This window comes from Delphinapterus leucas, chromosome 4 (assembly GCF_059928025.1).
Source record: "Delphinapterus leucas isolate spDelLeu-1000000601 "Yukka" chromosome 4, BTC_Dleu_Yukka2, whole genome shotgun sequence".
Lineage (NCBI taxonomy): Eukaryota > Metazoa > Chordata > Mammalia > Artiodactyla > Monodontidae > Delphinapterus > Delphinapterus leucas.
Window position 1 is genome coordinate 44691593 of NC_143132.1, and position 26223 is coordinate 44717815.

The following is a 26223-nucleotide window of genomic DNA, read 5'->3' on the forward strand; positions in this document are numbered from 1 at the left end:
TTTCTGGAAGCTGGGAGTCTGAAATCAAGGCATCAGCAGGGCCATGCTCACTCTGAAGGCTGTAAGGAAAAATATCTCCTTGCTTCTTCCAGCTTCTTGTGGCCCCAGGCATTCCTTAGTTTGTGGCAGCATAACTCCAATCACTGCCTCCATCTTCACATGGCTTTCTTTGTGTGTCTGTGCCCTTTCCTCTTACAATGACATCAGTCATTGGATTTAAGCCACTCTAAATCCAGGAGGATCTAATCTCCACATCCTTAACTAATTACTCCTATAAAGTCTCTATTTCCAAATAAGGTCACATTCTGAGGTTTTTGGATGGACACGAATTTGGGGAGGACATAATTCAACCCAATACACCTGGAAATCAGACATTTCTATAAGACAGTCAATAAGTACATCATTTCTTCATCCAGCAAATATTTATTGAGGGCTTCCCTGGTGGCGCAGTGGTTAAGAATCCGCCTGCCAATTCATGGGACACAGATTCGAGCCCTGGTCCAGGAAGATCTCACATGCCGCGGAGCATCTAAGCCTGTTGCAACAACTACTGAGCCTGCGCTCTAGAGCCTGAGAGCCACAACTACTGAAGCCCGTGCGTCACAATTACTCAGCCTGTGAGCCACAACTACTGAAGCCCGCATGCCTCGAGCCCGTGCTCCACACAAAGAGAAGCCACCCAATGAGAAGCCCACACACCACAACGAAGAGTAGCCCCCACTTGCCGCAACTAGAGAAAGCCCGTGTGCAGCAACGAAGACCCAACGCAGCCAAAAATATATATATATATTTATTGAACTTGCTATGAATCAGATGAAGGAACGTGTCAATGAACCAAACACATTCTCTGCCTTCAAGGTGCTGCTCACTTTTTATTGGGATGGGGGGGCAGCAAATATAAATAAATAGATTTTAAATAGGAGAATGTATACATATATATGGAGGTATACAAAGAAATAGATACAGAAATAGAGATAGAGGTAGAAGTAGAGTTAGAGATAAAGAGATTATCAGTGCAATAAATAGAGCAAAAAAGGAGAATAAACATTACATCATTAAGGTTCTACTTCTCTGATTTGTATTAGCAAAGTCCATATAAGCCTCTAAGTCATATTTTGAATAGGAGTCTATTTAGCCTAGTATTATTGTAGCTTAAATAGCTCCTCAAAATGAAGTCTTCTCATTCTCAAGGAACTTTTTGTGTAATGAGTTATGGTAGATATATGCTAGAATTATAATTTAGCATGCTATTTTTAGTGGTTTTCCATGTAAACAAATAGATAATAAAAATCTTAAAGAAATGTAATTCAAACTTAAAAGAGTCACTGACTAAGCGTAATAGAGAAAAATTACAAATTTGCCTTTTGATAACTATGATGTTGAGATTCGGTCCCCTTGCTTAAAAATGGAAACAAAATGGATCCTTAAGTAGATAGTCATGAGGATTAAATGAGATAACAACATGTCAGGGTGGTAACCTAGCACATTATGTGGCACATACTAAGTTTTAAACTAATGCTAGTTGAAGCTAAATGACTGTTTTTTTGTTTGTTTGTTTTTTGTTTCTTTGCGGTACGCGGGCCTCTCACTGTTGTGGCCTCTCCTATCGTGGAGCACAAGCTCCGGACGCGCAGGCCCAGCGGCCATGGCTCACGGGCCCAGCCGCTCCACGGCACGTGGGATCTTCCCGGACCGGGGCACGAACCCGTGTCCCCTGCATCGGCAGGCGGAGTCTCAACCACTGCGCCACCAAGGAAGCCCTAAATGACTTTTTAATTACTCTTTCTCCTAATATTCATCATAAAATTGTAATATAGTTTTTGCTGTCATCATACAGCTATTGACTGTTTTACTGTAATTGAACTGAATTTATGGCCTCACCTGAGTTCATAATAAGAGATTTTATTAAGAAGACCTGAAACAGGAGCTTCCCTGGTGGCGCAGTGGTTGAGAGTCCGCCTGCCAATGCAGGGGACACGGATTCATGCCCCTTTCCGGGAAGATCCCACATGCTGCGGAGTAGCTAGGCCCGTGAGTCATGGCCGCTGAGCCTGCGAGTCCGGAGCCTTTGCTCCACAACGGGAGAGGCCACAACAGCACAACAGTGAGAGGCCCGCGTACTGCAAAAAAAAAAAAAAAACCTGAAAGAGGTCAGAAAAACAGCCTTCACTATTAAAGGGAACTTTTCAGCTTCTTTTTATTTTACCCCCATTGAATTTAAATCTTCCTTTAAATATCTAATCATATTCCTCTATAAGTTAAACATATTACAAGGTAAATTATTTTAGTGCAATTGACATAGTTTTATCATACCTCCAGGAAATTAATTTACCATACAAATGTCATGGGTTGCCTCCTCTGATAGCTGCAAGCAAATTGATACTGAATAGCACCCTCAGTAGCACCCTTATGCTACGATGAGTAGTTTGTTTATGAATAATATGGGTAATCAGAAGAGGGAATTGCATTAATTTGAGAAGAGGGGACAATGCCACTCTACCTTTAAAACCATGTCAGTCTTCTAGATGGAAAAACTGCATTTGGTTAGGAGTACATGTTTCTCTCCCATCTCATCTGATTTTGCTCTAATCAAACTATTGTCAATCCTTTTATTTTTAATTCAAGTCTAGGTATTCCTCTACTTACTGTCGAGAGATTTAGATGAAGTATCTGTTCCTTTTGACAGACTAAATCTGTAAGACCACTTTCCTTAGTTTGTCATGCAGTATTTAATAATTCTCTCCTTGAATTCAGAGTTTCTTGAAATGGGCTGAAATCTAAAAATATTTCTGGCAGAAGCAGTTATACCAGACATCTTAATTATTATGTTTCCAAGGAAATGACAGGCTACATAAGGGAAGCTGACATGTCTCCCTACAGGTATGTGCTTTTTATATTGGAACTTTAGGCTATTATAAATTACCTGGGCCTGAGACTGGCATGAGCACAAAGCCTCAGATATAAACCATCTGCCATATAATGAAGCTAGTGTTAACCCCTTCAGATTTCCCCTTTTTGCCTTGTGGTACACTGCCGAATGTAAGACTTGTAAGAGCACACAGATTTCTAAATGGGCCGTAAATTTATCTGACTGTCTCATTTTATTTTCTTGAACCCCTGCTGTTTATTCTCCACTGTTGGAATCATTCCTAAAGATCAGATTCAACAGGAAGATGGAGTAAGCTGGAGTCATCCATCTGAGGAGTGCAGGAGGTTGGCAGTTATTCTGTAGGGTTCATGCTCTTGACACCTATTGTTTGATTTGAGTCCCTGCCTACTCTGCTGAATGCCATGTTTCCACATCAGGGAAGGAATGTGATCTTTGCACCTGCTGTCTCCTCGTTAGAAGGGAGGGGAGCTGCACTTGAGTGATCTTTGAGTTAAGCAGCTGACATAACAGCACTGTGCAGTAAACTGAACAGAACAAATGTGTTAAACTGCTTCCTGTTGGGAAGGTATTTTGAATTGTACTGCCACACTCTTTTAGCTTGCTTGCTGAATTTGGGCCACTTTGCTAAGTATCATTCCATTGCTAAAATCCTCCGCCAAGTGTAAGTTCCGCTGCTAACAATTGAAAAGGTAGTGATTAGTAAAACTGTAATTCTCCAAATACAGGGAAGTATCAAACGGTGCCTACTAAACTTTGTGTTATTAAACCTCTAGGAGTATGTGACTGATGTATTTCATTCATAAAGTAAAAATAATGATATGTATTTTTTACAAACATATTTTTATAAAATGCTTCATTACCTACTGAGAGAAAACACTGTACCATTATAAATTTTAAAAAGCTTTGGAGATATCAGGAAATGGACTAGAGTCTGGTCTTGGATCTAACACTTCCTTTCTATTTTACCTTGGATATGTTTGAATGTCTGTTTTTCACCAAAAACAATAAAGAGTGCTTCCCTGGTGGCGCAGTGGTTGAGAGTCTGCCTGCCGATGCAGGGGACGCGGGTTCGTGCCCTGGTCTGGGAAGATCCCACATGCTGCGAAGTGGCTGGGCCCCTGAGCCATGGCCACTGAGCCTGCGCGTCCGGAGCCTGTGCTCCGCAACCGGGGGGGCCACAACAGTGAGAGGCCCACGTACCGCAAAAAATAAAATAAAAATTAAAAAAATAAAGAAAAATGTAAAACGAATAAACCAAAAATCCAGCTATGTTATGCCCTGCCAACTTCATAGTGCAGTTGCAATAATCAGATGAGAGGAAAAATGTGACAGTGGTTGAAAAACTGCACAGTGTTATAAAAATGTACATTTTTTATCACCATTTCATGGGCTTTCTTTTATAATTAGAAATTGCTCGTCCTCTTCTGGGAACACAAATCAGCAAACAGTCCCCGAATGAAAAAATGAGTGGTGTGATTTTGTTAATGAGTGCCTGCTTGATAAATCTGGTGGTGAAGAGGACCTTCATTCACAATAGAGCATCTTGTCAGTCTCTCACTACAAATAAAATCCAGTGAGATCCATCAGGACACTGACAGAAGCTGTTAGTAGGGACTCCTGCCTATAGACAGCTCAGCCAGATTGATGAGTTTATAGAAGTCCAGCCTCTACACTGCTTCTTTATTAGTTATTCCAGAAGGTTTTCCAAAAAATTTATATGTAGCCTCATTTATATATTGTTTTATAGGTGGTTTATCTTAGCATAAACCTCAGACATAAGGGAACGTCACTTTCAAATAAGATATATAACAAAAATTATACAAATATGATATTATAATCAAGAGTATTCTTCCCTTGCATCCACGTTAAATGTTTTTTATTATATATTTGGTTTTCTACCCAAGATAGATGATTTCAAGTGTTGATATAACCAATGATTTAGCTACTTACTAGAGTTAATTAAATACTATTTTACTGCTAATTACAATACAGGTAATAAATAATCTTAGATTACAAAAATAAGGAAAAATTATTATGTAATACCATTTTGAAGTATCTTTATTTCAGTTCTTGAAAGATAATAAAACATATTCATTGCAGACATTTTTATCACTATTTGATAAAATATCAGTTACCAGATAGGGTGCAAGTTATGAAATTATATATCAATTTCAAATTTTAACTGTTCGCTCTTGCCATAACTCACTTCTTATAGCAGAGTTACCAGCCCACTTTTCTGAGCCAGTGCATTTATTTCCCAGCTGTTGTGAGAGTTGACTTCTAATGGCTCAAAGATTCCCTCTTCTTGTAAAATTGCCCTTGGCAAAATAGAAGATGCCTCATTGAGAGGTCTTGCCCATCCAGGGGAAGCCCACAGCCAAGGACTGACTAAAAGGGGGCACAAATTCCTACTCCTTTTGCCTCAAGTTGGGATCAACTTTGTGTTGCAATGTATGCAGTTTAGACCTGAGACCATGTCCTTGCATGGGTCTCCACTGTGTCACCCCTCTTTCTTTATGTAAATCTTTTCTCCTAAGAGAAAATCCTTGATAAATCGTGTGTTCTCAAATCCTTGTCTTAGTCTCTGTTTCCAGGAACTGAATCTAAGAGAGTTAGTACAGGAATGGCCCTAAGAAGCAGATTCTAAGGATTCTGGAGTTCAGTCATGCATCAGCTAGCAAACAATAAGAATCCCGTCTCTCCATACTGGGATATTGATATTTCTTAACATCCTGTAGAAGGCGATTACTAAGATTTTTACACACAGTGAACTGGAGGAGTGGAAGGAAATGGACTGGCTTATCTCTAACATTAGAGAGGCATAGGGCAAATAAGAATTATAAAGACTATTTAATCAGGTGCCTACTACTGAGAACTACTGATGCTTTTAAGAGAGAAAATTACCAGTTTAAGCAATTAAATACTAATTAAAAGAAAAGCATGAAAGCCAGAGTTGCCTCTGTGGAAGCATGTGATCTGTTTATTACCCTCTGCTGGAGAACAATCATCTCCTAATGTTCCATTGAGCCTGTGCCTCCTCTAAACCATCCAATGCCTCTGGTACTTAATTATAAACAATATTTTTAAGAGAAGTTTCTTTCTTGTTCAGGCAATGACAATAGCTCTCTAAGCAAAGGCTTAGCTAATATTATGAGCTTGCAGAATTATTCATGGTTTTGAGGCTAGTTAATACTCAGTTTCATCCCTCTGCATGCTATGCCCCAAGGCCAAGTACCTGGAAGGATACATAGCAAACAGTATAAAAAGTGTGATATGGAAACCTATAGTAGATGCTATGGACAGGCTAATAATAAGGTTTATTTTGAAATAGATATTCTTTAATTGTTTTTCAATATAATATTGAATATATTCAATATTATCTAATAAGAATGGAAAGACCTCCTTATTATCTATAAATAAAATTTACATTGAGAAATAAATTCAATAATTAACTCCTAATTGATTCATAGGAAATGTCTTGAAAAAATTAGTAAAACATTTCGCACTTTTCTGTAATACCATATTATTCCCTTTTTTTGTGTCTGTAGATGTGTATCTATTTATCGCAACTGAAGCATTTTCAGTTTTCCTTTTTGCTAGTTAAATAAAGAATTACTTCTAAAAACTGTATTTTAATCAGTTCCCTTGATGTTTCAGAAACCTTTATATATGGTCACTTTAGGCAGTTACCTGTCCTACCCAATCAGCAGGCTCTGGATTAAATGGCTTAGAAAAGAAGTAAAAGGAAATGGAAAATCCTAGAGGCAATATTTCTTTACTCCACAATTGGTCATGTGTCCAGTCCAATTATTTTTTTATAAATGTTCCCCATTGTTGAATTTTTATTAGGAAAATATGAACTATTTAAAAAATATATGTTACCCAGAAGTTTGTTAGTGATATAGTAAACAAAATGACTTTTACTTACATGTGCAAAAAAAAATAATAATAAAGGAACTTGCTTAAGCAATTGTAAGGTGATTTCCCCTACCCTATTTTTAGTGTATTGTAAAATCTTTCAGTTCATCCGTTGTTACATTAGAGTCGTTCATCCTTTCCTCACTACAGTTTTACTCTTCATCAGTTAATGACTGAATATAATTTCCTCAAAACAATACTGAATTATAATACTTTGGTTTACAAAATCTATACAAGTAGGGGAATGTTTTAAGTAAAATTCTGACATTGAAATACAGCACACATAAAAAGTACACAAATAGGGGCTTCCCTGGTGGTGCAGTGGTTGAGAGTCCGCCTGCCGATGCTAGGGCACATGGGTTCGTGACCCGTTCTGGGAAGATCGAACAAGCCGCGGACCGGCTAGGCCCGTGAGCCATGGCCGCTGGGCCTGCGCGTCCGGAAACTGTGCTCCGCAACGGGAGAGGCCACAACAGTGAAAGGCCCGCGTACCGCACAAAAAAAAATAAAAAGTACACAAATAACAACTGTACATATACAGGAATGAGGACAAAATTAATATGCCCAGTTAACTCCCAAACATGAGAGAAAATAGATCATTACTTATTATCTCAGAAGCTTCTCAGTTACCCCCATCTAATTACCTCCCTCCTTCCTCTTCAAAGTTTAATCATATTTTCTGCCTTCTATAATCATATATTTGTTTTATCTGCTTTTGAATCCTATATAGATAAAGTTACTTGTGTCTGGGTACCTTTACTCAAAAAATTTGGGGGCTTCCCTGGTGGCGCAGTGGTTGAGAGTCCGCCTGCCGAGGCAGGGGACACGGGTTCGTGCCCCAGTCCGGAAAGATCCCACATGCCGCGGAGCGGCTGGGCCCGTGAGCCACGGCCGCTGAGCCTGCGCGTCCGGAGCCTGTGCTCCGCAATGGGAGAGGCCACAACAGTGAGAGGCCCGCGTACCGAAAAAAAAAAAAAATTTTGGAAAGTTCATCCATGTTTGTGTATGTAATAGTTCATTCATGTTTATTTCTGTGTCATATCCCATTGATTATATAACAATTTATTTACCCAGTTTTCTGTAGATGAACATTTGTATGGTTTCATTTTTGGCTATTACAAAAGGGTGCCACTATGAACATTTTCCACATGATTTTAGTGGACATTTGTATGCATTACTCTCATGTATATACACCACAGTACTAAGTGAATTTAGAAAAAATGCAGTATACAAAGTTAAGATACATAAATTTATTGTAGTTCTCTGTACTAGCAACAAAAAATATGAATATTTTAAAAATCCATGTACAATAGCATCAAAGGCCAAATAATTAGGAATAAAATTTTTTTAAAATGTGTAAGATGTGCACTAAACTATAAAATATTACTAAAGGCAATTAAAGAAAATCTAAAAAATGGAGAGATATACATGTTCATAAGTTGGAAATTTCAATATTGTTAAGCTGTCAATTCTCTGCAAATTTTTCTATATTTAGAGCAATTTAAAAACAATCTCAGCAGGACTTATTTTTTGAAAATTTCAAATTTTAATCTGAAATGTATATGAAATACAAAGAACATAGAAAATAAATATCATTCTTGAAAAAACAAATTTGGACGTCTTGTATTACATGTATTCAAGAAATAATACAAAGCTACCATAATCAAGACAGTATGTCACCGACATTAAGGATCAACAGGTAAAGAACCCAGAACTGAACACAGACTTATATAATTATTTGATTTTTGACAAAGGTGTGTAATTATCCAATGGAAAAAAGGAAAGTTTTTTCAAAAAATGGGCCAGAACAATTGAATATTCTTTTGAAAAAACCATTAACCTTGACATCTTTCTCACACCCTATATCAAATTAATTTAAGATGAGCCATATGTATGCATAAAAGCTAAAACCATCAACTTAAAAAACTAAACATGAGAGTATCTTTTTGACTAAAGAAATGAAAAATGTTTTCAGACAGATCACAGAAAGCAGTAACCATTAAAGAAAAATTGATAAACTGGATATCATCAAATTTAAAACCTCTGCTCATCTAGAATATATTGCCAGTCTTGCAACCCAATGAAAAAAACAACTCAAAAAAAATGAGCAAAATTTTGAGCAGACACTTCAAAATAAAACATAAAAACAATGGTCAAAAACAGGTGAAAAAAAATTGCTTAACATCAGCTCAGCAGTGGAATTCAAACTAGAACTATAATGAGCTGTTACTAAAAGATTTACCCCTTCATAAACAGTTAAAATTTGAAGTTTGATTTTATCAAACAGGCAAGATGTGGAGTGACAAAAAATCCATTTTTTGGTGGTAATATAAAATGGTGCAACTACCTAGATAAAATTTAAGCAGTTTCTTTGAAAACTAAATAAATACTTACCCCAATCACCCAGCAATTCCAATTCTAGATTTACCAAATAGAAATAAAAATATATGTCCATAGGTGACTAATACAAAATTGCTCATAACACTTTTATTTACAACTGCCAATGACTGGAAACAAACCAAATGTCTAGCAACAGTAGAATGAAACACAGCTATTGTATATTTATACAATGGACAAATACTACACAATAAAAAGGAATAAAATACTAATACATGCAATAACATGGATAAATCTCAAAAAGTCACTATGATAAGTAAAAGAATCCTTATACACAAGAATTCATTATAAATAATTCCATTTACTTGTTAGAACACGTTAAAAAAATCTATGATGGAAAAATCAAAATGGTGATGACCTCTTGGAGGATAGGGCTGGAAATTAAATGGGAAAGGGTATGAATGAGCTCTCTAAGTTGATTGTAATATTCAATATCAAGATGGGGATTAAATACAGCATTCATCAAAGCTCAGTGAACATATATTTGAGATTTGCGCATTTCATTGTATACAGAAATCTGCATACATTTAAAAAACGTGTAAACAAATATAGAATTCTAATTAATGGTATGCATGCTGAAGTATGTAGCAGGAAGCGTATGGATGTCTGAAATTTATTTTAAAATCTATAAAAATAAATTTCATCAACAGATGGATACCAAGGTGAATATATGGACACATGTGAGATAAAAAATATGAATGGTAGAATCTAGATGGTAAGGATGTGAATGTTAACTGTAAAATTCTCTACTTTTTTGTATATTTAAAAATTTTAATAATAAATTGTTGAGAAAAACTGACCAGGACTTTTGCTGCCAGCCATATTAGAAAAATTGCTACCAGACTTTCTCTCTTGAGTAGCAACTAGAAAACAGAGAAAAATATATGAAATAAAATTTTTCTGACAGTGGACAACAGACAACTGTGACCCCAGAGAAAAGGGAAACAAATGATAGAAACATAACTTCGCTTGCTTTCTGGCTGGAGTCATTTCCAGAATGAAGACAAGGGTGGTGGATACTAAGCAGTGTACACCGCACTGAGTTAAAGAGATGGAAATTCAGCTTGCAATAGCAAAGACAACTGGAACTTATTGTATAGAATAACAGAGAGAAGGGAATAATATAGAAAAACAAGTTCAGAATATTGGCTATGGTCCTCTTGATTTCATCATTGAATCTAAAGTGCAAAGGCACAGGGTGAAAGTACACAAGACTAGTCAAAGAACCACTAGGAACTGTAAGGTGAAGTTATTTTAGAGCTTACACCTGTGAAACATTTGCAGTCCCACCGACTAAAGTAAAGAAACTCCACTGACAACTCAGAACATTAGCTAGAAAAGTTCAAACATGATAAAATTCAAACATGATAGAAACCATGGAATAAAGTCTACTCTAAACCTGCTCTACAAAATCTGGATTACAAGTCCCTAACGAATCAACCAGATATGAAAGTAAATTATATACCTTCCAAAATGAACTTCAATACTCTTTAAAGTGGGATAAAAAAAATTCAGACCCAAGAAAATCTAACATTTACAATGTCATGATGCAATAAAAAAATTATTAGATGTGTACAGAAATGGAAAACATGGCCCATAACCAGGAAAAAAAATCAACAGTGAAAAGAAACTCAACAATGGCAGAGATAATAGAATTAGTAGCTGAGGACTTTCAAAAAACTACTATACCTCAAAAATTTTAAGGAAAAAAGAACTTAATGTGGGGAGAAATAAGATATATAAAGGAATCATATAGAAGTTTTATATTTAAAAATATAACATATCAAATAAAAAATTGCTGGGTATTTAAGAGCAGGTTACATATGACAGAAAAAAAGATCAGTAACCATGAAGACATAGTAATAGAAAGCACATGGAAGCACAGAAAGAAAAAGACTGAAGGGGGGAAAAACAGTCTTATTGGCCTGTGGGGCAATATTAAGCCTCCTAATACACATGTAATTGGAGTAATAAAAGGAGAAAAATGTGGACAGAAAATTTTTTTTAAGTTCTCACAAATTTTCCATATTTGAGGAAACTTTTAGACCTACACATCCAAGACGTCAACAAAATCCAAGAAGGACAAACAAACAAACAAAAAAAACTGCACTAAATAAAGCATATTAAATTCCAACTGCTGAGCACCAGTGATAAAGAAAAATCTGAAAAGAAGCCAGAGTAGAGAGACATATTACATACAGAGAACAAACAATTAGAAAAACCCCAGAATCTTTATCAGAAATTAGAGAGACATGGAAATTGGAAAACACCATTAAAGTACCAAAGGACAAATATTAAAGTGAAATTAAAATGCCATATCCATCAAGGGAGAGGAGTGGGCAAGATGGCAGAGTAGGAAGAATCCGAGCTCACCTCATCCCACAGGTACACCAAAATTACAACTATTTACAGAGCATTTGTTGATGAGAAAGACCAGAAGACTAATGGAAAAGATCTTCTACACTAAAAGATATAAGGAAGGAACCACAACAAGATGGGTAGGAGGGCTCGAGACATGTTATAGTCAAGACCCGTACCCCAGGGTGGGCGACCCACCAATTGGAGGATAGTTATAATAATAGAGCTCCTTTCTAAGAAGCAAGGGGTCTGAACCCCACATCAGGCTCCCCATCCTGGGAATACTACACCAGGAAGATGAGCCCCCAGATAGTTTGGCTTTGAAGGCCAGAAGGGCTTACTTTCAGGAGAGCCAGAGGGCTGTAGGAAATAGAGACTCCGCTCCTAAAGGGTGCACACAAAACCTCACACTCTCTGACACCCAGGGCAGTAGCAGTAATTTGAAAGGAGCCTGGGTCAGACACACTTGCTGATCATGGAGAGCTTCCCAGAGAGTCAGAAGGCAACTGGAATTCACCCTGGAGACATAGACACTGGTCCCAGTCAGTTTTGGGAGATTGTTCTACTACAAAAAAATGTTGCTGGCAAGCGCTATTTTGGAATCTTCCCTCTAGCTTATGAGCACTGATACCTGGCCTCACCCATCAGCTTCTTGGCACCAGTACTGGGACACCTCAGGCCAAGCACCTAGGTGGGATGAGACAATCTCACTCACCAGCAAGCCAGCTGCCTTTAGACCCCTTGAGCACACACCACCCCAGAACCTGTCCCTGTCCACCAAAGAGCCAGGGCCCAGCCCCACATAGCAGGGCACTGGCATTAACACCAAGACCCCCAGAGCCCTGCAGCCAGAAACGCTGGGACCCATCTCTGCTCACCAGGGGCCAGCACTAGTCCTAGGACCAACCTCACACATCAGTGAGCAGGTACCATCCCCAGGACAACCTGGGCCCCAGTCCCACCCACCAGCAGGACAACATATCAACTCCAGGACACCCAGGGACCTGGAGTCAGAGAACCTGGGACCTGGCTCTACTTACCAGTGAGCCAGCACTAGCACCAGAACCCCCTAGGCTTCAGCCCTGCTCACCTGTGAACTGACACCAGCTCCACGATCCCTGTGCCCCTCAGCCAGAGATCCCAGACCTTGCTCCCCTCATCAGTGGGCCTTTACTAGCTCCAGGACCTGGTCCCACATACTGGCAGGGGTACACTAACCCTAGGACTACTGAAGCCCCACAACCTGCCATGTCAGGAGGACCCAGACCACCCTTCAGCAGGCCTGCACCAGCCTCAGGACTCCCTGAGCCTTGGTTCCACCCACTAGCAGGCCAATGCCAGCTCTGGGACACCTAGGGACCCTCAGCCAGTCACCTCAGCATCTGACCCCACCCACCAGCGTGCAGACACCAGCTTCAGAACACCAAAGACGCCACAGCCAGCCATGTCATGAACCAGCCCCACCCACCAGCAGGCTGACACTAGATCTGGGACGCTTGTCCCTGCAACCAATAGACACACAAAACTCTTTAACCAAATTCAACATTTATTTATGATAAAAACTCAACAAAGTGGTTATAGAGGGAATATAACTCAACATAATTAAGGCCACTTATGACAAACCCATATCTAACATCATACTCAACAATGACAAATTGAAAGCTTTTCATCTAAATTCAAGCACAAAACAAAGATGCTCACACTCACCACTTGTATTTAACACAGTATTGAAAGTCCTTGACACAACACTCAGACAAGAAAAAGAAATAAAAGGTATCCAAATTGGAAAGGAAGAAGCAAAACTGTCACTGTTTGCAGATGACATGATACTATACATAGAAAATTCTAAAGACACCACCAAAAACTACTAGGAATCACCAATGAATTCAGTAAAGTTACAGGATAAAAAATTTATATACAGAAGTCTGTTGCATTTGTATACACTAACAGTAAATTATCAGAAAGCAAATTAAGAAAATAATCCCATTTACAATTGTACCAAAAAGAATAAAATACCTAAGAATAAGTCTAACTGAGGAGGAAAGAGACTTTTAAATGGAAAGCTATATGATACTGATGAAAGAAATTGAAGATGACACAAACAGACAAAAAGATATACCATGTTCAAGGACTGGGATAATCAGTATTGTTAAAATTACCATACTACTCAAAGCAATCTACTAATTCATCATAATCCCTATCAAAAGTACCAATGGCGGACTTCCCTGATGGCACAGTGGTTAAGAACCCACCTGCCAATGCAGGGGACATGGGTTCGAGCCCTGGTCTGGGAAGACCCCATGTGTCACAGAGCAACTAAGCCCATGCACCACAACTACTGAGCCTGTGCTCTAGAGCCCATGAGCCACAACTACTGAGCCCATGAGCCACAACTACTGAGCCCACATGCTACAACTACTGAAGCCCGTGCACCTAGAGCTGTGCTCTGCAACAAGAGAAGACACTGTAATGAGAAGCCCATGCACTGCAACGAAGAGTAGCCCCTGCTCACTGAAACTAGAGAAAGCCCATGCACAGCAATGCAGCCATAAATAAATAAATTTATTTAAAAAAATACCAATGGCATTTTTCACAGAACTAGAATAATTCTAAAATTTGTATGGAAACACACAAAACTCCAAATAGCAAAACTATCTTGAGAAAGAAAAACAACGCTGGAGGTATCATGCACCCTGATTTCAAAATACATTACAAACCTACAGCTATCAAAACGGTATGGTACTGGCACAAAAACAAACATACAGATGAATGGAACAGAATACAGAGCCCAGAAATGAACCCACACTTTCATGGCCAATTAATCTACAACAAAGGAGGCAAAATATACAATAGGGAAAAGAAAGCCTCTTCTATAAATAATGTTGGGAAAACTGTACAATTACATGCAAAAGAATCAAACTGGACTACTCTCTTACACCATGCACAAAAATAAATTCAAAATGAAGTAAAAACTTAAATTTAAGACCTGAAACCATAAAACTTCTAGAAGAAAACCTAGGCAGTAATCTCTTTGAGTTGAATCTTAGTAATATTTTTTTGGGATATGTCTCCTCAGGCAACTGAAACAAAAGCAAAAATAAACAAGTGGGACTACATCAAACTAAAAAGCTCTTGCACAAGAAAGGAAAGTGTCAACAAAACAAAAAGCTCACCTACTGATTTGGAGAAGATATTTGCATCTTCTGATACATCTGATAGGAGTTTAATATTAAACATATACAAAGAATGCATACAATTCAACATCACAAAAACAAACCAATCCATTCAAAACTGAGCAGAGAACCTTAATAGACATTTTCCCAAAGAAGACATATAGATGGCCAACAGGCACATGAAAAGATGTTCTACATCACTAATCATCAGGGAAATGCAAATCAAAACCACCATGAGATGTCACCTCACACCTGTTAGAAGGCTATTAGCAAAAAGACAACAAATAACAAGTGTTTTTGAGGATGTGGAGGAAAGGGAACTCTAGTGCACTATTGGTGGTAATGTAAATTGGTGCAGCCACTATGGGAAACAGTATGGAGATTCTTCAAATAGTTGAAAGTGGAACTACCATATGATCCAGTAATTCATCTCCTGGGTATTTTATCCCAAGAAAATAAAAACACTAATTAGAAAAGATATATGCACGCTGATGTTCATTGTAGCATTATTTACCATAGCCAAGATATGGAAGCAACTTAAGTGCCCATCAGTAGATGAATGGATAAAGTAGATGTGGTATATATAAATACAATGGAATATACTCAGCCATAAAAAAGAAGAAAATCTTGTCATTTGTGACTACATGGATGGACCTAGAGGTTATTATGCTAAGTGAGATAAGTCAGAAAGACAAATACCATATGATTTCATTTATATGTGGAAACTAAAAATCAAAACAAATGAACAAATCCAACAAAACAGAAACAGAGTTATAGACAGAGAGAGCAAACAAGTGGTTGCTCGAGGGGAGAGGTTGGAGGGAGGAAAGAAAAATGTAAGGGAGATTAAGAGATACAAACTTCCAGTTGCAAAATAATTGAGGCATGGGTATGAAATAGGCAGCGTGGAGAATACAGTTAATAATTATGTATGGTGACATATAGTAACTAGACTTATCAAGGTGCTCATTTTGAAATGTATAGAAATATTGAATCACTATGTTGTAAAACAGGAACTAACAGTGTTGTAGGTCAATTATACCTCAGAAACAAAAAAACAAACTCATAGGTAAAGAGGTCAGATTTGTGATGATGAGAGGTGGAGGGTGGGGGTGCAGGAGCGGTTGGATGCAGGCAGTCAAAGGGTACAAATTTGCAGTTATAAGATACATAAGTACTAACTTGTAATGTACAACATAATAAATATAATGAACACTGCTCTATGTTATATATGAGAGTTGTTAGAGTAAATCCTAAGAGTTCTCATCACAAGGAAATTTTTTTCTATTTCTTTAATTTTGTATCTCTATGAGATGATGGATATTCACTAAACTTATTGTGATATATTTATGATGTATGTAAATCAAATAATTATGATGTACACCTTACACTTAAAATGCTATATCCAACAAAAATACCTTTCAAATTTGAAAGGGAAATAAAGATGGTTTCAGAACAACAAATAATTAAAGAATTTATCAAAGGTAGATGTTGGATTACAAGAATTTAAAGGAAGTTTTCAGACCATAAGAAAATGATAGATTAATCCTTTGTCAGTTACTTCATTTGCAAATATTTTCTCCCATTCTGAGGGTTGTCTTTTTGCGTTGCTTATGGTTTCCTTTGCTGTGCAAAAGCTTTTAAGTTTCATTAGATCCCATTTGTTTATTTTTGTTTTTATTTCCATTTCTCCAGGAGGTGGGTCAAAAAGGATCCTGCTGTGATTTATGTCAAAGAGTGTTCGTCCTATGTTTTCCTCTAAGAGTTTTATAGTGTCCGGTCTTTAATTTAGGTGTTTAATCCATTTTGAGTTTATTTTTATGTGTGGAGTGAGGAACTGTTCTAATTTCATTCTTTTACATGTACCTGTCCAGTTTTCCCAGCACCACTTATTGAAGAGACTGTCTTTTCTCCATTGTATGTTCTTGCCTCCTTTGTCATAAATTAGGTGCATGGGTTTATCTCTGGGCTTTCTATCCTATTCCATTGATCTATATTTCTGTTTTTGTGCCAGTACCATATTGTCTTGATTACTGTAGCTTTGTAATATAGTCTGAAGTCAGGAAGCCTGATTCCTCCATCTCCGTTTTTCTTTCTCAAGACTGCTTTGGCTATTCGGGGTCTTTTGGGTTTCCATACAAATTGTGAAATTTTTGGTTCTAGTTCTGTGAAAAATGCCAGTGGTAGTTTGAAAGGGAGAGCACTGAATCTGTAGATTGCTTTGTGTATCTAAAAAAAATTTGTGAATCTAAAAAAAAAAAAAGAAAAAGTGGTTGTGATGAACCTAGGGGCAGGACAGGAATAAAGATGCAGGCGTAGAGAATGGACTTGAGGATATGGGTGGGGGAAGCGTAAGCTCGGACGAAGTGACATAGATACACTACCAAATGTAAAATAGCTAGTGGGAAGCAACTTCACAGCACAGGGAGATCAGCCCGGTGCTTGTGACCACCTAGAGGGCTGGGATAGGGAGGGTGGAGGGAGATGCAAGAGGGAGGGGATATGGGGATATATGTATACGTATAGCTGATTCACTTTGTTATACTGCAGAAACTAACACAACATTGTAAGGCAATTATACTCTAATAAAGATGTTAAATAAAAAAAAGAAAATGATAGGAATTTGGTTTCACAACTGACATGTAGACAACTTGGAAGTTGTCACATCCATCCTTACAAGAAGAAAAAGATGAAACTGAAAATCAACGTTACTCTGACTCATCAAAGAATGAGACTTGAAAGTGTAAATCACTACTCTTAAGTCTGACGAGACAGGTGAATACAGAGTATTACATGAGTCTGCATGAAACAGAAGCATCTAGAGTCATAAAGTGAAAGGAGGGAGCAGTTGAATGAAAATTTTGATGAATTACTGGAGGCTGAGTGTGGACTAGCATGAGAGTGAGAGAAAGTCCTGGGGACCACAGTTTTAGGGAATCTCTCAAGTTTCATGGGTTTTACTTCCAAGTATCCCACCAAGCTATCACAGTAAAGATCTGAGAAAGAACTCCTTGAGGCAATGGCAGGGAGAGGTAAAGCAAATTCAGACATGAAGGAGCCAGCTACATTAGGAGATTCAAGATTTTCTCGACTGTGGGTACATGCATATTTATTACACTTCATAACTTAAATATGTGCTATACATACTTTTATGTGGGAACATTTGTTGAATGTATGCAATGTAAATTCTGTCTTCAAGAATTCCTTACCTTCCGTTTGGGGAAACAGACTCTCAATAAAATATTTTACATAGAACAGAGAGAGAGGTTTCCCCACAGCTGTTATGAAGGATAACAATCTTTAATATATAAACACACTAACATAGTTGTGTTGTTGTAAATCATCTCATAATTTTAGTTATAGTTTTGGGAAGGAAGGTTGCCTATGAATTGTTATATCATTTTTGTTGACCTAAAACAAATAGATTGCCAGATAGTTCTCCAGCAAAAATGGGTTTATTTGAGATCAGCAGAGAATTACAGTTCAGAGTCTGCAACCATGACAAGCCACATGCAAGTACCCAAACAGCAAAGTGGGTAGAATGCTTTTACAGAGAGGAAAAAGAAGTTGGGAGGGCTATAATAAACAACGATTCCATAGCTTTTCTTTGGCTGAGTTCTTTCCCAGAGAGGAGTCATTCTCCCTGTTGGGCTCTGCAATCTTTGCAGGGTGTGAGAGCTCCCCCTTCTGGCCTCCCAACTCTATTTAGTTGAGGTTTCTCTCTTTTTTTTTTTTTTACAATTTTCTTCTTTATTTGAAGGTTTTGCAGTAACTGATTTTTACCTTAGTTATCCAATCACATTTCTTAATTATACAACAGAAATCTTATTTGAGTTGAGTAAATCTCCATAATGCTCTCCATATCTACCAAGTTCATTTCAGCTGTGTCCATGCTCCTATTTTTGGCATCTAAATGTCCTCTTATTTTTTCTCTGCCAATAAAAATATATCATTTCTTAAGATTTATTTCAATCCCCACTTCCATGATGCAGCATCTTCCATCTGCAGACAAACTAATTTTTCTTCCTCTGAATTTCTATGGAATTTACACGTTACCATACTCTGAAATTTGTTTGGTCGCACCTTTTTTCTTAGATAATTCCTTTATGGATAATTATTTACAAACCTAAATCAAAACTTCCCCTAGGATTTACAAATCTTTTTTATCGTATATACGTCATAGTGGACAGCGCAGATGAGTATATGAAAAAGAGGAAGAAACTATGTTTCTGAAAACATGTTTCTGAAAATCTGTACAGTAGATCATGTTATTGTCCTCAGTTATTCACTCTTATTTCTTTGTTAACAGATAATACTCTCCAGCCCCCATTAACTTCAGTCATTGCTTTTGCACAATCATTTTGCTTTAGCCAATGGAATATGAGTAAATGGGATGTTTGCTACATCCAAGCAGACATTTTAAAGGAACTGCAAGTTTTCGCCTGCCCTTTTGTTCCTGTGCCCTGTGCTATGAGGAAGTAGGACACAACCCAGAAAACTCTGTCCTTTGAGGTAGCAAACTGTGAATACATATTGTGCAGACCTAATGTGAAACTGCATCTCAAACTAAAGTCATAGCAGACAAAAGTGGCAGAAAGAAATAACTAGGTCACCAGAAATTTTAGTTTGTTTACTTTGTATCATGTCCTAACAATATCTAATAGACTCAAATCCAGCATTTTGTATATGACAGTACTTGAAGAAAACACATAACATTTAAACCACAATTTCTTCATCTATGTATGGGATAAACCATGCTCCACACTAACACAGACACTAAGAAATTGTCATGAAGAGCATCAAATACGATTTTTTTAAAAATAGTGAATCTCTTGGTTTAGTTTCTGAAATAATAACTTAGTTTTGAAATACATAAAATACTTAGGGCATAACATGCAATGAAATAAATGTTTAATATGTTTAAAAATAAAACAAATTATAGAACACTATATAACACATTTATTATTTAGACGGTATTGAGAATCCAATAATATTTTGTAAATTTGACTTAAATTTCTGTTTGAGAGACCAAGGAAACTTGAGATGATAAATTCAAACCCAATTCTCAATTATGTACCTTATTCATTTTTACCATTGACCCTGACTCTTCTATAGTAAAAACTTGAAATAGCCATATTAAATTGAGAGGAAATCTTGGCCATTGTTAATGATACATCTTTGATCACCTCCCCCTGATAGTCTGCTTGGAGTTTCCTATAAAAGAATGCCCCAAATAATATAAATAACTATTAGGAGAATTAGAAATTTAATCATGTGTTTTTCAATATAGTCAGCATTTTCATATATACTTTAACAGCACTTGGCTAATAGAACGCTGCGATAAAGAAAATTATAAGATTTACTCAATTCTATGATACCTAGAGAAAAAACTAGTATTATAGTAATAAATGAGAAATCTATATTCAAAGACCAAATCCATTTCTTTTTTTTTTTTTAACATCTTTATTGGGGTATAATTGCTTTACAATGGCGTGTTAGTTTCCGCTTTATAACAAAGTGAATCATTTATACATATACATATGTTCCCATATCTCTTCACTCTTGCGTCTCCCTCCCTCCCACCCTCCCTATCCCACCCCTCCAGGTGGTCACAAAGCACCCAGCCGATATCCCTGTGCCATGCGGCTGCTTCCCACTAGCTATCCACCTTACGTTTGTTAGTGTGTATATGTCCATGACTCTCTCTCGCCCTGTCAAAGCTCACCCTTCCCCCTCCCCATATCCTCAAGTCCGTTCTCCAGTAGGTCTGTGTCTTTATTCCTGTCTTACCCCTAGGTTCTTCATGACATTTTTTTTTCTTCTTAAATTCCATATATATGTGTTAGCATATGGTATTTGTCTTTTTCTTTCTGACTTACTTCACTCTGTATGACAGACTCTATGTCTATCCACCTCATTACAAATAGCTCAATTTCATTTCTTTTTATGGCTGAGTAATATTCCATTGTATATATCTGACACATCTTCTCTATCCATTCATCCGATGATGGGCACTTAGGTTGTTTCCGTCTCCGGGCTATTGTAAATAGAGCTGCAGTGAACATTTTGGTACATAACTCTTTTTGAATTTTGGTTTTCTCAGGGTATATAGGCCCAGTAGTGGGATTGCTGGGTCATATGGTAGTTCTATTTATAGTTTTTTAACGAACCTCCATACTGTTCTCCATAGTGGCTGAACCAATTCACATTCCCACCAGCAGTGCAAGAGTGTTCCCTTTTCTCCACACCCTCTCCAGCATTTATTGTTTCTAGATTTTTTGATGATGGCCATTCTGACTGGTGTGAGATGATATCTCATTGTAGTTTTGATTTGCATTTCTCTAATGATTAATGATGTTGAGCATTCTTTCATGTTTATTGGCAGTCTGTATATCTTCTTTGGAGAAATGTCTATTTAGGTCTTCTGCCCATTTTTGGATTGGGTTGTTTGTTTTTTTGTTATTGAGCTGCATGAGCTGCTTATAAATTTTGCAGATTAATCCTTTGTCAGTTGCTTCATTTGCAAATATGTTTTCCCATTCTGAGGGTTGTCTTTTGGTCTTGTTTATGGTTTCCTTTGCTGTGCAAAAGCTTTGAAGTTTCATTAGGTCCCATTTGTTTATTTTTGTTTTTATTTCCATTACTCTAGGAGGTGGGTCAGAAAGGATCTTGCTGTGATTTATGTCATAGAGTGTTCTGCCTATGTTTTCCTCTAAGAGTTTGATAGTTTCTGGCCTTACATTTAGGTCTTTAATCCATTTTGAGCTTATTTTTGTGTATGGTGTTAGGGAGTGATCTAATCTCATACTTTTACATGTATCTGTCCAGTTTTCCCAGCACCACTTATTGAAGAGGCTGTCCTTTCTCCGCTGTACATTCCTGCCACCTTTATCAAAGATAAGGTGTCCATATGTGCGTGGGTTTATCTCTGGGCTTTCTATCCTGTTCCATTGATCTATCTTTCTGTTTTTGTGCCAGTACCATACTGTCTTGATTACTGTAGCTTTGTAGTATAGTCTGAAGTCAGGGAGCCTGATTCCTCCAGCTCCTTTTTTCATTCTCAAGATTGCTTTGGCTATTCGGGGTCTTTTGTGTTTCCATACAAATTGTGAAAATTTTTGATCTAGTTCTGTGAAAAATGCCAGTGGTAGTTTGATAGGGATTGCATTGAATCTATAGATTGCTTTGGGTAGTAGAGTCATTTTCACAATGTTGATTCTTCCAATCCAAGAACATGGTATATCTCTCCATCTATTTGTATCATCTTTAATTTCTTTCATCAGTGTCTTATAATTTTCTGCATACAGGTCTTTTGTCTCCTTAGCTAGGTTTATTCCTAGATATTTTATTCTTTTTGTTGCAATGTAAATGGGAGTGTTTTCTTGATTTCAGTTTCAGATTTTTCATCATTAGTATATAGGAATGCCAGAGATTTCTGTGCATTAATTTTGTATCCTGCTACTTTACCAAATTCATTGATTAGCTCTAGTAGTTTTCTGGTAGCATCTTTAGGATTCTCTATGTATAGTATCATGTCATCTGCAAACAGTGACAGCTTTTCTGATTTGGATTCCTTTTATTTCCTTTTCTTCTCTGATTGCTGTGGCTAAAACTTCCAAAACTATGTTGAATAACAGTGGTGAGAGTGGGCAACCTTGTCTTGTTCCTGATCTTAGTGGAAATGCTTTCAGTTTTTCACCATTGAGGATGATGGTTGCTGTGGGCTTGTCATATATGGCCTTTATTATGTTGAGGAAACTTCCCTCTATGCCTACTTTCTGCAGGGTTTTTATCATAAATGGGTGTTGAATTTTGTCAAAAGCTTTCTCTGCATCTATTGAGATGATCATATGGTTTTTCTCCTTCAATTTGTTAATATGGTTTATCACATTGATAGATTTGCGTATGCCAATTTTTTTAAGGTATGGTGATGAGCACAGTGATATAATTTATTATTAACTTCCAGAACAGCCTCCTTTTTTCAATATTTAGATTTGTTAATTACTCATTAAACATGATTTGCAGTTTGTTAGCTGAGATTACACCAACGTCTTTGGTGCTATTTATTCAAGAAATGACCTATTACACATTTTTGTAAATAAGCAGTTGATCCTTGTGATTTTTTTTTATCTTAAGCAGCTTAAAAATCTAAGGCTAAGAAGAAAGCATTATTAAAGGAATTTTTCCTAGGAAAATAAGGATATCACAAATTTTTAACAAAAGAGAGGCTGTGCCACATTTTTTTTAAAATTATGAGGTTGGAAGTGTAACAATTTATAAATAATATAATTATATCAATTTACAAATTTATGTAACATTTAAAAATTTCCCAGGAAATAGCTGATGCAGCTATCCCTATTTGTTCTTGTCAGCAAGGAATACATAACCTGCTGAGTGTATAATAAGTAAAGATGTTACACTATACTGTAGAAAGACAGATAAATATTCCCTCTATTGCTATAGATACAATTTAATTGTCCTCCTAAATCAGTTCTTAATTTGAATCTCTTAGAACTTCTTAAAGCTTTAGTGATCTTAATCATTCAGTAAGACTGCTATATAACCTTTTAGTTCACTTTACCTGCATCATTTAATTCACTTGACATGACAGCCAAATGAAATAAGATTTAATGTTCCTATATACTTCATATATATGAAGTATGCCAAAGATTCTTTGCTTGCCCAAACTTTAGTCAGGCTCGTGAATCTTCTCCTAGGCACAACTGTTCACTTTCTTTTAAAATCTAGTTTTAGCAAGAACCCTGCTAATTCAGTTTAACCAGAACTCCTCACCCTCCATATCTGGTCATGTTCTTCATCTTCCACCATTCCCCAGGGTAATGTCTACTCACCCTGGTCTGTCCTAGGCAAGAATCCTGTTAGTTTAGCCAGAACCCCTTCTACCTCTGAGGTTTCCTCTTAATAATTTTGTATCCACTGACCTCCACCCCCAACCTTGTTCCTTGGCTATAAGTTCCCACTTGTTCATGCTGTATTAGGAGTTAAGCCCAATCTTTCTCCCCCACTGTAAAATCCCATTGCAGTTGTCCCTACACTATTGCAAAAGTCCTGAATAAAATCTGCCTTGCGATCTTTAACAGGTGTCATTGGAAAGTATTTTTCTTTAACAAGTATATGACGTATATATAATAGTTGATGTAATATCTATTATAAATTAGCCCATGTTAAGAATTAAAAATATCATCTTGCCCGTTCTGAATGTGAATAGATCTAAATATGTCATCAATTCAATGACAATTATCAATTAAGCACTTTCATAATGAGGCACTGTACTAAGCCTATATTACTGAGGATCTATCAAATAATGAAGCTAATAAAAAGCTCTTTGAAGAAATATTCCAATAGTATGGTTTTTTTTGACCACTGGTAGTTCTTTATAAAAATATAAACTAGGGCTTCCCTGGTGGCGCAGTGGTTGAGAGTCAGCCTGCTGATGCAGGGGACACGGGTTCGTGCCCCGGTCCGGGAAGATCCCACATGCCGCGGAGCGGCTGGGCCCGTGAGCCATGGCTGCTGGGCCTGCGCGTCCGGAGCCTGTGCTTCGCAACGGGAGAGGCCACAACAGTGAGAGGCCCGCGGACCGCAAAAAAGAACCTAAAGTCCCATACTATACCGAGTTGTCTTTATTTTGGTTTTAGAATCAGAATACAGGTGATTGAAAGGTGCACTAAAGTTTCAGAAACATTATGATTAATTCTAAAACTCAGAGATGCCAATTCAGAAAATTAAAGAAAGACTCTAGATACCTACGTTTTTAACAACACTGTGGTGATTCTAATACAGGTTATCAATGTAATATACTTTGTCCATTAGACTAACTTAGCACAACAAAGATTTCTGTAAACTCTGAGAAGTACTTAGTATTTTCCTGCTTTCACTTTTCCTATCTTCTTTGCCCTTGCTATTACTATATCTTAATAAGGCCACTGAATTCTAAGAATTTGGAATTGAAAACCTGGAACAAATTTTAAAATTTTAGAGTCTTATTTTATTAGCAGAAAGTTATAAGTAATACAGAATTATTATGACCATAAACTTTGGTACAACACTTCAGTCATATTCTAGATAGTGAGCTGGGGGCACAGAAACTTTATTCCTTTTTTCAGTGCATTCTAGCTAAGGACTGTGACTTAGATATTCACCATAATATCAACATCTATGGTGAATCTGCTGCCATAAAACTTCCATGGAATGTTAGCGATGATGATCATCCTACTTCAATCTCTTAAAGTTAAAAAATATTAAATGTAGAGATTTTTAACCACTCAAAGAACTCTAATCTTATATAATAATTTTAACCTACAATTTACACAGGAAAATATTTTCAATTTGGAAATAACTTTTGACTTCCCCAAATCAATTAGATTTTCTCAGTTATCATAAGGATTCTAAACACATTTACTGGAAATGCTACTAATTACACTACCAGTTAGCTTTAGTTTCATAATAAACCACTCTAAAAGTTAGTGGCTTTAAACATCAAACGTTTATTTATTAGCTAATCATTCTGCGGGTCAGCAATTTGTCCTGGGCTCAGTAGATCATTGTACTGTTGGTCTGTCCAGGCTCGGAAGTTCTCACCTTGGCTCGCTCTTGTACCTGCAGTCAGTTTCTAGTTTAGTGGAGAACAGGTTGATTGCCCCTGAGGGCACATCTGTTCTCTGTGCGGCCTCCTGTCTCTCAGCAGGCTAACTTGGGCTTGCTCATTCACACTTGCTCACAGGATTCTCAAGGACAGAAAGAGAGCAGACCTCAAAGCATTGTTCTTTTCAAGGCTCTGCTTACATCATGTTTGTCAATGTCCCACTGCCCAAAACAAGTTTCATGGTCAAATTCAAGGAGTGAGAAAATAGATTCACTTCTTGATGAGGGGTTCAAGATTACAAGGGTGAAAATGCAGGTTTTGTGGCCATTTTCATAAGCTACTGTAACTAGATTAACTCAGTTACTTATATTGCTGTTTACATGTTCAAGTATATAATTGAAAGTCTTTCTAGCAACTTGAATTCAGTAATGTGGATAAACTATAATCTTCACAGATGCTCCCTGGATTGATTTTTCCCCTTCTGATAGTCTTAGTCATTTTATTGGAATATTTAGTTCCTTAACATTTAATTTAATTACTTCTATATTTATATTTATATCTACCAACCATTTGCTCTTTGGCCAACGAGCTTTATGTTATCTTTCTCTTTTTTTTTAAACGTAATTTTAGTTTGATCAGATATTTTTATAATTCATTTTTTTCCTTTATTCATTTAGAAATTTTATCAAATTTTGTCTTAGCAAAAAACAAGGTTTTAAATTTTGATAATATTTTAGTGAAAGAATTTATTTTATTTTGTACTAGTTTAAGGGAACCAGGAAGGAACAATTATAGGAATGTATTATAGGAACTATACCTATGGCTAAAGGGCAAGAGAGGAAATGGAGTTAGTACAGCCTCGAGCCACTGAATAAGGGCTC